Raw genomic sequence first — 17,185 nt, 5'->3', positions numbered from 1 at the left:
TCGACCATTCCCTGAAAACGTGTATGTAATGCATGAACCTTGTTCACATACTGTTGCATGCGTTCTTCATTTGTATCAAAAATACCGTACACTTGGTTTACTACATCTGGGAATCACACTTTATCTCGATAACCTCGGAGCCAAGTCCCCGGGCCAGTTCAAGTCCTGCAACCAAAGCCTCATGCTCGATTTCATTGTTGTTTAATGAAACAGTCTCTATGGGCCCATCTCAAGGTTTCTCCCGAGGGTGTGACTAAAACTACCCCGAGGTCGGACCTTTTTACATTGGAAGCTCCATCCATAAATAAGGTCCAAACTCCCTATGTCGTTTCTGACACCAACACTGCATCCTTAGTAGCCAAGGGCATTAATCTGGGATTGAAATCAGCCACAAAATCAGCCAAAACTTGTGATTTGATCGCCGTCTTAGGCTTGTACTCAATGTCGAACTCACTAATTTCGACTGCCCATTTAGCCAACCGGCCTGACAACTCATGCTTGTAAAGGACATTCCTGGAAAGGTTGTCACAACGGCTATAGGGTGTCACTAAAAATAAGGCCTAAGCTTTCGAGAGGTGACTACGAGAGCTAAGGCCAATTTTTTGAGGTACGGATAGCGATTTTGCCTCCCGATAATATTTTACTAACGTAATAAATAGGAAATTGTATACCTTATTCTTCTCAGACCAAAACAACACTTACCGCTACTTCCGAGACCGCTAGATATATCAACAACTGTTCACCTTCCCCCAGTTTTGATAGTAACGGGGGGCTGGATAGGTACCTTTTTAAATCCTTCAGTGCCTGTTGGCATTCGGGGTCCACTCGAAATTGTTCTTATTTTCCCGAAGTGTGAAAAAGTGATGACATTTTTCCGAGGATCTTGAGATGAACCTGCTTAAAGCGGATTCCCTTCCGGTTAACCTCTGTACCTCTTTTACGCTCATTAGTTGGTCCGGGATGTCTTCGATGGCTTTGATTTTATCGCTATTTACCTCGATCCCTCTTTCCGAGACCAAGAATCCCAAGAACTTATCGGAACCAACCCCGAATGCACATTTTTCAGGGTTAAGCTTCATGTTGTATTTCCTCAGAATGCCAAAGGTTTCTTGGATGTACTTCAAATGATCTCCTGTATTCAAAGACTTGACTAACGTGCCATCGATATATACTTCCATTGTTTTGCCTATTTGTTTCTCAAACATTTTGTTAACGAGCCTTTGATAAGTGGCTCCGGCGTTCTTAAGCCCAAATGGCATCACATTACAACAGTATGTGCCAAAATTCGTTATGAAAGAAGTTTTTTCCTTATCCTCCGGGTTCATCTTCATTTGATTGTACCCATAATAAGCATCAAGGAAACATATTAACTTGTGCCCGACCATAGCATCAATCATTCGATCAATGTTTGGCAATGGGAATGAGTCTTTAGGGCACGCCTTATTTAAATCCTTATAATCTACACACATTCTAAACTTGTTATTCTTCTTAGAAACTACAATTACATTGGCTAGCCATTCAGGATATTTTACCTCCCAGAGTGAACCGATGTCGAGTAGTCGAGTTACCTCTTTTTTAACAAACCTATTTCTGACCTCGACTATTGGGCGTTTCTTCTGCCTTACCGGTGGGAAGTGCGGATCCAGGCTTAGCTTGTGCACGGCCACCTCTAATGGGATACCTATCATACCCGAGTACGACCATGCAAAACAATCGACGTTAACTTTAAGGAAATTTATAAATCCCGACCTGATCTCGAGATTTAACCTTGTTCCTAAATGGAACTTCCTTTCCAAAAATTGCTCGAACAAAGCCACCTGCTCGAGTTCTTCTGTGGTCGACTTAGTTGCATTTGTCTCTTCCGGTACCTGAAAGTATCTCGGAACCTGATAGGATTTCGATAACTCCTCACTTTTATCGTCTTCAATCGGAGAGGGAGAAGGAACCGACTACTGTAATTACTATTTGTTAGACTCCTTTCCCTTGCTGTTGGAAACAGTTTCAACGTTCATCTCTCTTGCCAGCAGTTTGTCTTCTCTTATTTGTTTGATTCCTTTCGGGGTTGGGAATTTCAGTAGTTGATGATTTGTTGAGGGCACAACCTTCATCTCGTGCATCCACGACCTCCCGAGGATTACATTGTAGCCCATGTCACCATCTACCACTTCGAACAAGGTGGTTTTGGTTACTCCCTCAGTGTTTGTGGGCAGCAGGATCTCACCTTGGGTTGTCACACTTGTCAAGTTGAACCCAGCTAAGAGTTTTGTCGCTGGTATGATGCTTCCGGTTCAACTTTTCTTGTTCCAACAGTCTCCATTGAATGATGTTGGCTGAGCTTCCTGGGCCAACCAAAACACGCTTAATTTTGAAATCTAAAATATTAAGAGAGATTACCATAGCATCGTTATGTGGGAGAAGGAGTCCGTCAGCGTCTTCCTTCCGTAAATGTGATATCATCTTTCGCGACTTCTCGGAGTCTCTTGTTGTGAGTCACTGCTATCTTCATTTTCTTAGCCGCCGAGAAGGTTACACCGTTGATTTCATTCCCTCAGAAAATCATGTTGATAGTCAACCGAGGGGAGTCTTCTGCCGCCTTTGAAGGCTCTGCATTGTCCCGGTTTCGGCCGTAGTTGTTCTTGGCTCGATCACTTAAAAATTCCCTGAGATATTCATTCTTTAATAATATCGCCACCTCTTCACGTAGATGACGTCAGTCCCTAGTCCTATGTCTGTGGGTCCCATGATATTCATGCCATAAGTTGGGATCCCTCTGGATAGGATTAAATCTAATTGTCTTTGGGAATCGTGCTTCTTGATATCCCGCATCGCTGATACTAACTCCACTAAGTTGATGTTGAAGTTGTAATCCGATAATCTGGGATATGTGGAGTCCCGAGCCCCCGGTACTTCTTTTTCTTGTAATGACCTGTTGTTTCAGCCACAGTCGGCTCTTCTATCGAGAGAAAACCTATCTGAGGACTGAAACCCTTGCTGTTGCATCACTCGGTTCTTTCATAAGGCAGGAAACGACCTTTAGAAGACTGTCGATCCGCATCGAAGTCGCTTTTAAACTTGTCCTGGTTTTTGTCTCGGTCCCGTCCCCTGGTTGATGTTGGGAACCAGAGTTGATCGTCTTCTATTCTTATTTTTGACTCGTAACGGTTATGGACATCTGCCCAAGTGGTTGCTTGGACTTCGCGCAGGCTTTCCTTCAACTTTCGAGAGGCGTCGAAACTTCGTGGATTCAAACTCTTTGTGAATGCCTTTGCTGCCCACTCATCTAGTACAACCGGTAGCAGCTTCCTCTCTTTCTGGAACCGGATCACGACTTCTCGCAGCAATTCAGACTCACCTTGCACAATCCTTAATGTGTCTACCTTCCTGGCTTGGACCTTCCTTGCCCCGGCACGGGCCTTGATGAATGAATCTGCAAGCATTTCAAAAGAGTCAATTGAATGCTTGGGTAGGAGTTAATACCATGTCAAAGCCCCCTTTGTGAGGGTTTCACCAAACTTCTTTAGTAAGACCGATTTGATATCATGTAGAGCCAAATAGTTTCCTTTCACAACCGTGGTGTAGGCTGTGATATGCTCCTGCGGATCCGAAGTGCCATCGTATTTTGGTATGTGCGGCATTTTGAACATCATCGAAATTAACTCTGGCGCTGCACTCGGCTTAAATGGCAATTGCATGTATTTTTTCGAATCTGGGCCTTTCAAAACTGGCGGTGCACCCGGAATTTGATCCATTCGGGCGTGAAACTCCTTTGCATTTTGATCCATTTTTTCGTTCATTTCCCTCATAAACCTCATGAGCTCGATTTTGAAGGGGTCATTTCCGTTGCCATTCCCAGATCCGCTACCGGTATCTCCGGAACCATCAAACCCGACCTCCCCCCTTGGGGTGATATTATCAACTCTTTGAGTCATTTGATTCGCAGGAACACTGGGAGGAGTCGGGACCCTTCCGTTTAAATTATTGGAAGCACCTAACAACACTTATTTTAACTCCGTCATTACCCGGTCCTGCCTTGAGAGGTGACTCATGATTGCCTTCTGCTGTTCTCTTAAGATTTTCACTGTTTCCACGACATGCTCCTCCTTTGCGTCATCGGGAGTTGGCTCCTGCACATGCAGGGGTACTGCCCTTCACGAACCGGGGTTGCTTCGTCCCCTTCGTTAGGTGTCGCTGATTGAGTCCTCATGTTGAGGCAAATCTTTGTGTCCCTTAATGTTGTGTGTGATATTGACATTATTAGTTGCCATGTCTGATTTCTTGCTAAGGAAAAATCAAACAAGTTAGCAACAAACGAAAGGATCAAAGCAATTACGCAACTGTCTAAGTTCCACGGCGGGCGCCAAGTTTTTTCTCGCAAAATGGTACAGTTAAATTCTTTACGTAGTTTATAGACAAGCGGACTGATTTGATCCAAAAATGATAAAGGAATAAAATAAAAATAAGACTAAGCAATAGAAATTGAAAAGGATAACAAGCCTGGCTCCGAGTGCAATGCCTCCAAGGACAGAAATAAAAGTAATGATAAAGAGCAAATAAAGTTATTTAATTGAGAGTATAATATAGCATATGTTTCTCCAAGAATTTTCGTTTCTGCTGTTGAGCCTACTATTTATAGCTATACATATGGAAACAAGATCTTAGGATCAAGCCCCATTTAAATGACAATAAAAGAGTCATTGATGAATATGTAACGGTAGGCTATGAATACAAATATTCTTTGCAACGGTTGTCCATTTTAATGATAGAGAATATTCTCTCATTGAATGCTATCCGATGGCAAATACTCGATTTGCTCCCGTTGACTACGCTCCCTTCAGGATTTACCCGATGTCGATTGCAGTTGTTGTTCCCGATATTTACTTGACTCGTCTTTTACCTGTCTTTGGTTCCACGTGTCACGCTATCATTCGATCATTTATTATAATCAATTTTACCCATATAGTTATATGTATAATACATATTAATTTAATTAAAAAAATATTTTATTGATTATTATTTTGGCAGTAGCTATACTTATAGTTTTTCCAAAAATATTTAGCGGTTAATAAAGTTCGAGCAGAAGCATGATGTTTTAAACTGAAGTTTTAATAGAGATAAGAAATATTAGATGATTTTTTTTCTACAGTGGCAAAATTATTCGGTGTTAGTGAGAGATAGTAAATGTTCGATGAAATTGTCGAAGTGGGTACAATGTGACACTGTCATAAAAATTATTAAATGGAAATATTTGTTCGTCTATTTATATCGATCATCGGATCACTGAATTTATCTTTAAGGGTGACAAATTACAATAAAATGTATTTGACTTCACTGAAATACATATGCAATACATATATTTCATACTCATTAGTTTAATATAAATACCATGCATAAACAAACTTTTTTTGTCTAATAATGTATTATCCCAAATGACTGAAATTAACTATACTTCTACTAGTATAATTTCCTTTCTTGTGATTGGTAAAGAGATATTTACGATATCTATACATGTCATATTTCTATTAATTTACAATTATGTGAGTTTATAATTGACCCCAAATCCGAATAAAGATGAAGACCGTCTTCATCTGGATAAGTGTTACTTAACTCGAACAGATAGAGATGAATATGTACACAAGCATGTGGACAACTAACCAACCCAACTAATGCAGTATTAGAATTATTATTAATTTACCTAATTAAATTTACTTTATCTTTTTGGCATATACTAGTAGAGATAATATACCAAATCTAGAAACAGTCAAGGAAAAGTTTTCCCGGCCACATAGAGGCCTTTTCCTTCTCCTAATTTCTTTTTTTTCTTTCTAGCTTGACTTGTTAAAATTAGTGAAAACTTTATAATCCAGCTTAATATGTTTTGGTGGTGGCAGACTTCTAAAGTTCTCACTGGATTTGATTAAAACTTGTTTTGTTGCTAAATAATTAAGATATGATCTTATCTCTACTTTTTCTCGTAAGTTTATCGGCCAAAAGAAAAGAAATAGTGTCCAATTTTATGATTAGTCATTGATAATCAAACACGGTTTATCATTCAATCGTAATTACGCTGTTTTTCCGTCAAAGAGAATCGTAAAACTTCTTTTTCTTCGGGCAGGAGTTTGAAAAGTGGGGTAACAAGAGTACTTCCTTGTTAATTCATGGAAATTTCTTTTTTCCCCAAAAAATATATATTAAAAGGTGTAATGCATGTTCCAAAAAGAGTCTCTTTTGCTATGCATTTTGATTTAACTTTAATTTCTATATACTGACATGTAATACACAATACATAGTATTCGATCATTTAAAACATTAAGTACAAATAATCGTACATAATAAATTAATTAGTAATAACTTGAAAGATGAGGCGAATAAACATACTACAAAAGTTAAAACTAAGAATCAGAATGTATACAAGTTAAGTTCTTTTTTATTTTGGCCTAAACCAACCTGCATGTTTTTGTTGGGTATGATCGCGATGAGATTTGCACCGGAAAGCTGTAAAATGACTCATATATTTTGATGATCCTAAAGCCATCAAAATCTTGTTCTTATACCAAAATATCTGAGGAACGAATATGATCGAAAATATTTCTGAAACATCATTATTTTCCTCTTCTTTTTTTTTTTTTGTTAGGTATTTGTCCTGATTTTCGTACTATATTTGATTTTTCTATCTCTTGAAGGAAATGACAACATATTTATCATGATTGAGTTTTCCTTTTCTTAGAAGGGAATTCTAAATCTCTCATATTTGGCTAGTCCCTTTTGTTGGAGAAAAAGGTTTGGACTTCTATAAATTTACGGTTCTTCTTTCTCATTCAGTAGCATCCACAATGTAGCCTAAGGGGTTTGAGAGTCTTATTTAGGGGGAGAATTTCGGGACAAGTGTTAGCCTGCCACTCGTATTTGCATCTTTGTGAGATTGTTCTCTTGATGTTTTGTACTCTCTTTTATATAGTGTATTGCTCATCTCCGCATGTGGACGTAGGTCATTTGACCGAACTACATTAAATGTACGTTTGTGTCTCTTTTGGTATGTTTCTCTTCGTTGTTTGACTAATCGTCGTCCAACGTTTGCTTACTAGCTTTCGCATGCACCTGATTATTTCGATCCTAAGAAGTGGTATCACAGCGAGGTTCAAGGTAGATTCATCTCGGCGAGTTTAGTTCTAACCACAACCTATTTGACGGTAATCATGATTTTTGTCTAAGAAATTCGACCGAAGTACTACTCATGTTAAGATAAATTTTGTGGTGGAGATTTGGAGATGCAACCTGTTGAAGATTATATTAAGAAGGTGGATCGAGTTTATTTTGTCAGAAAATTCAGGCCAAGAGGGAGAATTGTTAGGTGTATGTCCTGATTTTCTTACCATACTTGATTTTTCTAGCTCTTGAAAAAAATGACAACATATTTACCATAATTGAGTTTTCCTTTTCTTAGAAGAAAATTCTAAATCTCTCATTTTGGCTAGTCCATTTTCTTGGAGGAAAAGGTTTGGACTTGTAAGGCCCCGTAAATTTTATCCAAGAAATTTAAGGTTTCGTGGTGCCGACCTAGGCTAATGGGTTTGAGGATTATAGACAACGAGCCTCGGTACGGACTTTTTGGGTTGAAAATGCACTAAAGTGTTGATGGGAATTTTTGGCAGAAGAAGGCGATTCTGCGGTCAATTTCGCGATCGCAGAACGGTTCCGCGGACCGCATAATCATCGCAAAGTGGAGCAGATAATGGAAAAATTTTAAAAAATAGTTCTGTTGGCCACATAATCGATTCTGCTGTCCACAAAATATTTCTACTACCACATAATTGCACCACATAATTGACTTCGGGGGTCATTTTTGAAAAATTTCTTATCCGACCCTATTTTGATATAAGGCCTTAGGGGCTCATTTTACAAGGTAAAATCTAATTTTTTTAAAGAGATGAAAGAGCTATTTTAGAGAGAGAAGTAGAAGACCTAGCATGCTAATCATCCATTCTTGCCTCAATCTTCGAGAATTAAGGAAGCCAATCACAAGATCTTCATCTACTAGGTAAGGTTCTACTCCCTAACCCTAAATTTCGGAATTTGGACTAAAGGTAGGTCATGAGAAGTATGATTCTTAGGTGTGGGAGTTGCTCTTTGTGCATAAATGTAACCATAAAGGTGGTAGGGAGGTTATTTAACTAAAAGGAGTAAACTCTTGGTATTGAATTGGTTGTGGGGTGAAGAAAATCTTGTAGAAGAACCTTGTAGTCAAATTTGCACACCAAGTGTTTGATGAAATGCTTAAATGAGTTGAACCCACGAATATCTTCCTAATTATGGTTCACTTTTGTTATGTTTCTAAATAGATTGAAGTTGTTAGGATTTTCGGAACATTGTAGTAATGTAAGGAAAGCTCAAGAACGGTATGTTGGCTAAACTTCTCTCCTAGAATTGCATCTCATGATGTTCTTGTAAGTCCCGGGTTATTCATTATAAATTGACTATTCCGAATAAGCTTTATGCCGAAAGAGATATATTCAATATGTGTTCTGAATGCTCTTATCATGTTATGTTATCCTTCGGGAATGTGTTCAAAGTATGGATTGCATATTAAAATGTTATGACTTCTAGTCGTATTTCAAATAAAAGTTATTATGCCAAATTATGTAAGAAATCCCAATGTGCTTAAGACTCCTAACTGTTCATATGTGGTACTTAAGTTGTGATTTTCGAAAAATTCTATATGTTGATACTTATGATGATGATCCTTGGAAGTAAAGAAATAAGAGTGTGGAATATGAAATACGGCCATTGTGCCATGAAAGAAGAACCATATGTATGGCCAAGGGAGCCGATGAAATAATGATATTGTAAGTAGTTGAAAGTACTAATAAAGTGATACATGGTTTGAAAGGGTATGAGATAAACGTATTTGTACTTTTGTTTCCAATATGTTGTAATGTCTTACGTCCTCATGAGTAGAGGTTATGGTTTCCTAAATGTTTTAAATGTTATTGTGCTTAATTGTGGAAAGAAAACTCAATGCTCTTATTGTTGATAACCTATGATGAAGCTTGAAAGTGAAAGAAGTGAGTATAAGTTATGATAAATGTGGTCATCATGCCAAGAATGAGAATTACATTTGTGGCCAATAGTGTCAACGAAATGAGAGAATGTGTGAAAGATTATGAAATAAGTTTTGACTCCTTTATATGATAAGTGTTCTTAATGTCCTATGATCACCCATGACAAGTACAAGTAAGTGATAGTATGAACATGAAATACGACCGTTTGCCAAAATGAGAATTATGAGGCGTTGTATGTCCCAATAGTTTCAATCATAGTATGTATGCTTCTAAAATAATAAATGCAAATGACTTCGATATTAAGTCCCCAAGAATCATGAACTTAGCTAATGACCTCAAGATGACAAGTGAGTGAATAACGAGATGAAATGGAGATATCTTATGCTAGATGATGATGAACCTTAAGAAAATAAATTGGGCTCATGTGTCATTGAAATCGACTTATGGATTCACCATACATGTGCTAATGTAATGAGCTGTGTTTCTCCATGATGAACATGAACATGAAGTATTCCAATGATACGGGAAATTATGACCTTAAATGTAATGTTAATCATGTCGCTTTGAGTTTATTTATGGTTATATGCATAATGATGTGTTATGAACCCTATGGACGGTCTCTGAAATACATATGTGTATTGTGTATGGAACCCTATGGACGGTCTATGAAATACATATGTGTATTGTGTATGGAACCCTATGGACGGTCTATGAAATACATAAGTGTATTGTGTATGGAACCTTGTGGATGGTATATGAAACGCATAAGTGTATTGTGTATGGAATCCTATGGACGGTCTATGAAACACATAGGTGTATTGTATATGGAATCCTATGGACGATCTCTGAAACGCATAGGTATATTGTGTATGGAATCTTATGGATGGTCTATGAAATGCATAAGTATATTGTGTATGTAATCCTATGGACGGTCTATGAAACGCATAGGTGTATTGTGTATGAAATGTATAGGTGTACGGTATGAATAAATACTATGGACGGTCTATGAGACGCATAGGTGTATAATATGATATGTGAACATTATGGACGGTCTATGAGATGCATAAGTGTATAATATGATATTATGGACGGTCTATGAGTTGCATAGGTGTATAATATGATACGTGAACACTAAGGACGGTCTATGAAATGTATAGGTGTAAAATAAGAGAGGGATATAGACGGTCTAATGAGACGCATTGTTAACATAGACAATAGGTGTCACTTTCATTGCTCTTGTTTGTGCATGTTGTTCAATTACACTATATTATCTATTCCACGTATAGTTCATATGGTTCAATTGATCCAAAGGAAGTTCAAAATTATGTAAGTATCATAAGTCTTGAAATTTGATTCTATGGGATGTTTGGTAGTTTCTTGATATACTTTATTTGCCTCTTATTTGAGTTACCGTATTTTCATATATTATTTTGTCTGCCTTACATATGAGTACTATGCCACATGTACTCACGTCCCTTTTGCCGGGGGCGCTACATCTTTTAATGGATACAAGTATACTTTTACATGATGATATGGATCTTTGATAAGGATCTTCTTCACTACTCAACTTATGGTGAGCCCGCTACAGTTTTAGTGGGTGTTTGGGTCTAGTTCATTTTATGTATTTAGGTATTTATTGTCATAGAAGCTCCATGTACATTGTGGATCATGTAATTAAAGATTTGAGTTTTGTCATGTACTTATGTTTAGGGGTGAGCATAAAATCCGAAAATTGAATTCCAAACCGAACCGAATTAATTTGGTATTTCGGTATAATTCGGTACAGAAATTTTGGTAATTCGGTATTTCAGTACGGTATTCGGTATTGAGTTTTTGACATTTCGGTATACCGAAATACCGAAATATTTAAGTCCAAACCCACCTATATTTCTATTTTCCAGCCCAATAAGCCTAAGCCCAACACCCCAAGTCCCCTAAATCCTAATTCCCTAATCCCTTAGCGGGCCTAGCAACCTCCTTAGGCTTAGAAACTTACGGACAGTAGTTTGGGAATTTAAAGAATCTGCTTTGGGGGAATATACACCATCAATTCCATTTTTCTTCTCTGATTTGGCAATCAAAACAGTGTCACCGAACTAATTATTCTTGAAACAATGGCTTTGAGTTTTTCTTTGAGTGGTTGAATTCTCAGCAGAAGTCATAAGATATGTTAGGCAATAGGCAATTAGGCATAGCATAATCTTAAGAGATTTGAAAGATTTTGGTATAATACCGAAACCATACCGAAACCTTACCGAACCAAATAAGAAAATACCGAACCGTACCGAACTACTTTGGTAAGGTATTTGGTATGCACAATTGATATACCGAATACCGAAATACCGAACTGTAATTATTAAATACTGTACCGAAATACCGAACGCCCACCCCTACTTATGTTCACATTATTTATGAGGCTACGCACCCATCATGAGAAAGATTTTAGGCCATTGAGCCAAATGTATTCAATTTAAAAGTCATGATCTAATGATGTTTTGATAATTCATGAATGAGTTATGATTAGATGTTGATTTAAAGTAGGCTTGCAGTTTACTCGGTTGAGCGTCGGTCATGCTCCTCAAGTTCGGGGCGTGACAGGACTTCTATTAAATTAAGGATTCTTCTTTCTCATTCAATAACATCCACAATGTAGCCTAAGGGGTTTGAGAATCTTATTTATGGGGAGAATTTCGGGACAAGTGTTAGTCTGCCACTTGTGTTTGCTTCTTTGTGAAGTTGTTCTCTCGATATTTTGTACTCTCTTTTATATAGTGGATTGCTCATCTTCGCATGTGGACATATGTCATTTGACCGAACCATATTAAATGTTTGTATCTTTTTTTGCTGTTTGATTAATCGTCGTTCAAGATTTACTTTACTAACTTTCGCTTACACCTGATTACTTTGATCCTAACACGTTTCAAAAAGAACAATTGAACAGGAACAACTTGTAGTATGAATAGTCTAATAACTCCAGCAGATCGGTAAAAAAATTCAAATATATTAGTAGAGGAGGAGACATTTGGACAAAATTAATAACATGATAAAAAATATTATTCTGATGTTATATTTGAGCAGGGGCCATTTCCCCCAACCCCGAGATAAAAATAGAGCATCATTATGATTGTTACGTATCGTTTCATGATGTATCGTGTTGTATTGTATTGTTTTACTGAATATAACGTTTGAATATATTGGTATTGTTTGTCATCGGTTCATAATGTTATGTATTAGAAATACGATAAATAGACTTAAAATATTACAAAGAAAATGTAGGACACAAGTTAAAATATTTATATAAAAAGGTAGGGTAAAGAAAAAATTGAATAATTTAATAATAAGGAAGGCCAAGATGAGAGAAAAAAATATTAAAACCACGCGATCACACCAAATCGATCGTTACATAAAGTGACACTTTTCATTATTAAACAGTGACGAATTTAACAATACGATCAATAAAATTTAAATAATAATTAAAATAAATATAATATTTAAAATAACAATACAATACAATACAATACAATACAATACAATACAATACAATAGGTAACAACCGTCCAAACAAGCCGTTAATAACAATATCAAGGTATCTCTACCAGTCCTTTTAAATAAACATGGCAACGTATCCATATCTTCGCTTTTACTTACTAAGTAAACCAGAAAAATGACCATATATATAGTGGTGCTCTCCATTTTGTATAGTATCTCAATCATTCAACCCCATCTATTTTTACCCAATTGCAGAGATAGTAGTTTATCTTAGTTAGCTTAAATTGCGAACAAGACAAAGTAAAGGAAACTGCAAGGATGTTTCCAAGACAATATAATGTATGTGGCTGAACTGAATCAAATTAGGCCAAAAACTCCAAGAAATTGCCATTGCATCAAATGTGTCAAAGTTTGTAGTGCATGCGCCGCCAACGGTTGCTCACGACAGAGAGAGACGGGTTGCAAGCTATGAGTTCACGTGAAATTAATTTAAATTTTGGTTTTTATAAAAGGTCTCGTATTTGAATTCATATTTGTGCTAATTAAATGATTTTTTTTATGTAGGAGCTTCGAATTCATTGTACTTCTAGTTAGAGAAAAAAAATTAAAATACATTTTTGTGTTAAATTCTTTTTATCAACACAAAGAAATAGTAGTAGTGTATACGGTTAAAACCGATCATCGATCATGAAGATCGATCGAAGATGGCATTTCAGTCAAGGGGTATCTTCATGGAGAACCCGAACGAATTCCGAGATGGGGGCGTCGAGCTCGGGGCGTTCGAATCGACCGAGGTAACGTCGACCGATACAGGTCCCGAACATCGATGTCCGAAAGTGATCACCCAGCTCGAAACCAAGGCCGAGGTTCCGATCCGATGCCGAGCTCGAGTCAGTATCGAATTCACAGACAAAAAGCTGTTACAACCGCACCAAAGGAGAGAATCTCGGCGGAAATTAAGGAGGAGACACACCATTATGGGTCCTCCACTAGTAATATTATTCCATCATGTTGCTATAGATAAAGTAGTGATCCTTGACTATAAAAGGCAAGATAGATTGTAATAGAAGGCACCTTCGCTGGGATTCAGAATTAATTGTGTTTATCTTTCTAAAGCTTACTAAATATCTTTGTTCATCATTTTCTATTTTTGCACCACAAATACGTGTATTGTTATTTTCAGATCAAAGGAATCTATTTACCCTTAGAACTATATATAAATTCAACGTTATCCGATTTTTCGGATAAACAAGTAATTCTAGAAAAAACACTTATCATATTGAATTTCATAAATTCATACCCCACTAGCGGAGTATTTGTTTAGAGTAATTGATCTGTCGTCTTCATCGGGTGAATTCTGAAAGCACTCAAAAGTCAAAATAGTAAAAACCTGTACGAATTGAAGTACTTAAACCTTTTACTAATCGACGATTACGTGTTTTTATATAACCACAAGTTGATATCCTTGTCAGCATGAGTTTGTGTTTTAAATTATAAGTAGTAGTTAGTTGGTACTTAATTACGTCGCTTATAGTATTACCGGTTACGTAACACTTTCTCCAAAGCTTACACCTTCTTTCTTTTCAATTCTTTTCTCTCTCTCATCTGTTACTCTTTTTGGTTCACAGTAAATGATCAATTTGCTTTTTTATTTTGATTTAAAATAAGTGTTCATTTATTTAATCAAGAAAAAATTCAATTTATTTTTACTCTTTTACCCTTATGTGCATATTCCTAAAAAGTTTTCTTACTCTCACATTAATATTTAATTAAGGATAATTTAGTCATAATAGATATTTTTGAATAGAATTTAGTATTTTCTTAATTGGCGGTTCACCGTGGACAGAAGAGAATATTTCTTTTCCCTTCCTCTTGTTTTATCTGACCTTCTAACACCATGATGTCCCAATATTTATCTAATTCTTTCTTTGAAACGCGTGGTAGAAAGCCGTGTGTTATTCTGATTAATTATGCCCATGCAATATAATTATATTGCTGATAAATGTAGAGGTTTAGGCTTCTTGACATATTTATATATAAATTTATAACTAAGAAAATGGATATGCGGTTTATTCGACCTGCTAAAACATCAGAAAAGGATTTACTGTAAACGAAATATTGGTACTGGATACTTTAATTATTTTCTCTTTTTTTAGTTATAGATAGTCTATTTGATCAAATTTTTGCAACCTAATCATAAATAAAGCTAAGACATTAAAATAAGCCAAAGGTGGTAGAAGTTAAATTTTTCCATATCAAGCACTTAAAAGATGTTAAACAAAAATGACTTTGTTTGTCTTTCGGCAAGGAGAAGAGAACGTAGATATTTCAAAATACATTATCCATTGGATTTGGAACCGTTTTAGGAAAATTAGGAATAAATCATGGAAAGAAGGAATCGAACAACAAAAATTGTGGAAGGTGTAAAATTGAAGAACATTATACTAAATAATGAAATAAAAAATTGTAAAATAAAGGATATGTGTTTACCCGAAAAATAGATAGAGTTGAATTAATACGTAGTTCCGAGGATATGTGGTGTAACTTAACACAAAATGTAAGGATAAATAGAAATATAAATATAGATTGCAGAGAATGCGAAATAGATAAGGTTGTCAGGAACAATGAATCTTAGGATTCAACAAATAGAATCAATCTAAAAAATCTGAAAGAACGATTCTTCACTGTAGAAGAATATAGCGCTTTTATTACAATGTAAGCCTGAGAAAAACTTGTTTTACAGAAATGATAACCAAGCCCTTTTATAGTGGAGAAATTTGGCTCTAAGCATAATAAAATAAACATTCAGTGGGAGACCCATGATAAGTCAGCTTTTCCACAATTTCTGCCAAGATTCTCTCTAGTGGGATTGCAACGGCTTTTGTCTGCGAGCTCGATCTTGCTTAGAACCCTTGATTTTGGTTTGAGCTTGATTTCGACTCGAGCTCTTGATCTTGGTTCGAGCCTGATCCTGGCTCGAGCCCTCGAATTGACTCGAGGTTAATGTTGGTTGGTCTCTGGATTATCAGCATGATAGATCTACTCTGCATCATGGTTCGATTTCGATTCGAGCTTGATAATGATATCGAACTCGATACGGATCGGCCTCCCCGGGTTCGAGGTTAGTTTGTTCCACCTTCGGGATCTTACTTCGATATATCATCGTTCGAACTCGATCGGACGTGCTAAGGCCGAAATCTATTTCGACCGTATACAGATAGTCCCCTCGTTTCTCAGAAAGAATATGGCGAGAAACGATATGATTTTTTAACGGCTCGATCGGATTATAACCTGACGTTTCCATCGGGTTCGACCATGACGCATCTGGTAGCTATCCCGTCGGTTTAGTCTTTCAAGGCATTTAATGCATGTCAGGCGGTGGTCGTCCACCGCTGATACTGAACCGCCATCGCTTGAACCTATAAATAACCCTTTCTTTTATCTTTTACCACTTTTACATCTTCTATCTTCCAGATTTCCCAAGTTCTTCTTCGTACTCTCCAACTTACCAGTAAATTTGTGATTTCTTTCTGCAAAACCCCCTCCTTAATTTTACCAAATCTTTGTCATATTCCTTGCTTCTGAACTTGAAAATGGCGAAAACGTCACAAACCATCCCTCAGAAAGAGAAAACTTCATCTTCATAGGAGTGCGTTCCTGGGGTGTGCGCCCTTACTTCTGATTTCAAGGTCGATAAAGGATCATCGGTGCGTGGTCGATATGAACCGGTATCGAGGTATATATGTTCGATAACTGAGAAGCACCTCCAATAGCTAAAGAAAGATTGCAATTGGATAAAAAAGAAATAGTGATTCCTTCTTATGACGAAGATATCACTTCGCACGTGAGAGGGTTTTTGAATGTGTATTCTTATCCTTTCACGTTGGGTCCTCTCGATTCTGTTATCATTCATTTCTGTCGTCAATACCAAATAACCCTAGCCCAGGTCCACCCTTCTTTTTGGCGGATCGTTATCCTGATCCGATATTTCGTAAGCAAAATCGAGGGGATGTTGTTCACCCTCGACCATCTTATCCGATTATACCGTCCTCGACTTTTTCGAGGAGGGTTAATAAAGCTTCAGCTTCGGGCTACTAAGGCTCTGTTCTCGAGTATTGACGTGGACAGGGACCGGGGTTGGATGGGCAGGTTCGTTCGAGTAAGGACTTCGAACCTGATTCTGACTGAAAAGATGCCCTTTCCCGAGGAGTGAAATATGAAATGTAAGTGTGATCTTGTTGCTACTTCTACTTTGTTCTTTCATTTATTCTCTCATCGACACTCCTCTTTTTGTGATGTAGCGGTTCCCTAGATGCCCGGAGCAGTTTTCGATCTCAAGAACTGGGTACGAGCCCTTGTTTCGACCTCCACATATGCCGACCGCTCATGGCGTGATTTGTCAAAGGGTCGATGGGAGGCCAAAAATCACGGTAAGCTCATTTCTCGTACTCTTTGATGATCCGAACGAGGTGGTTTTCAAAATATTTTATTAAGGTTTTTCATATGCAGGTTTGGGTAAAGACGCGATTTTGAGGCCCTTGTCCAATGAGGAGGAAATTTCGGCCTATGTCCCAAAGCCGGTGAAGGAAAATAAAAGGAAAAGAGCCTCTGTTCCCGAAGATCCAAAACCAAAGAAGAGG

Source organism: Nicotiana tabacum, chromosome 19, assembly GCF_000715075.1.
Source record: "Nicotiana tabacum cultivar K326 chromosome 19, ASM71507v2, whole genome shotgun sequence".
Lineage (NCBI taxonomy): Eukaryota > Viridiplantae > Streptophyta > Magnoliopsida > Solanales > Solanaceae > Nicotiana > Nicotiana tabacum.
Note: the sequence above shows the minus strand (reverse complement) of the source record.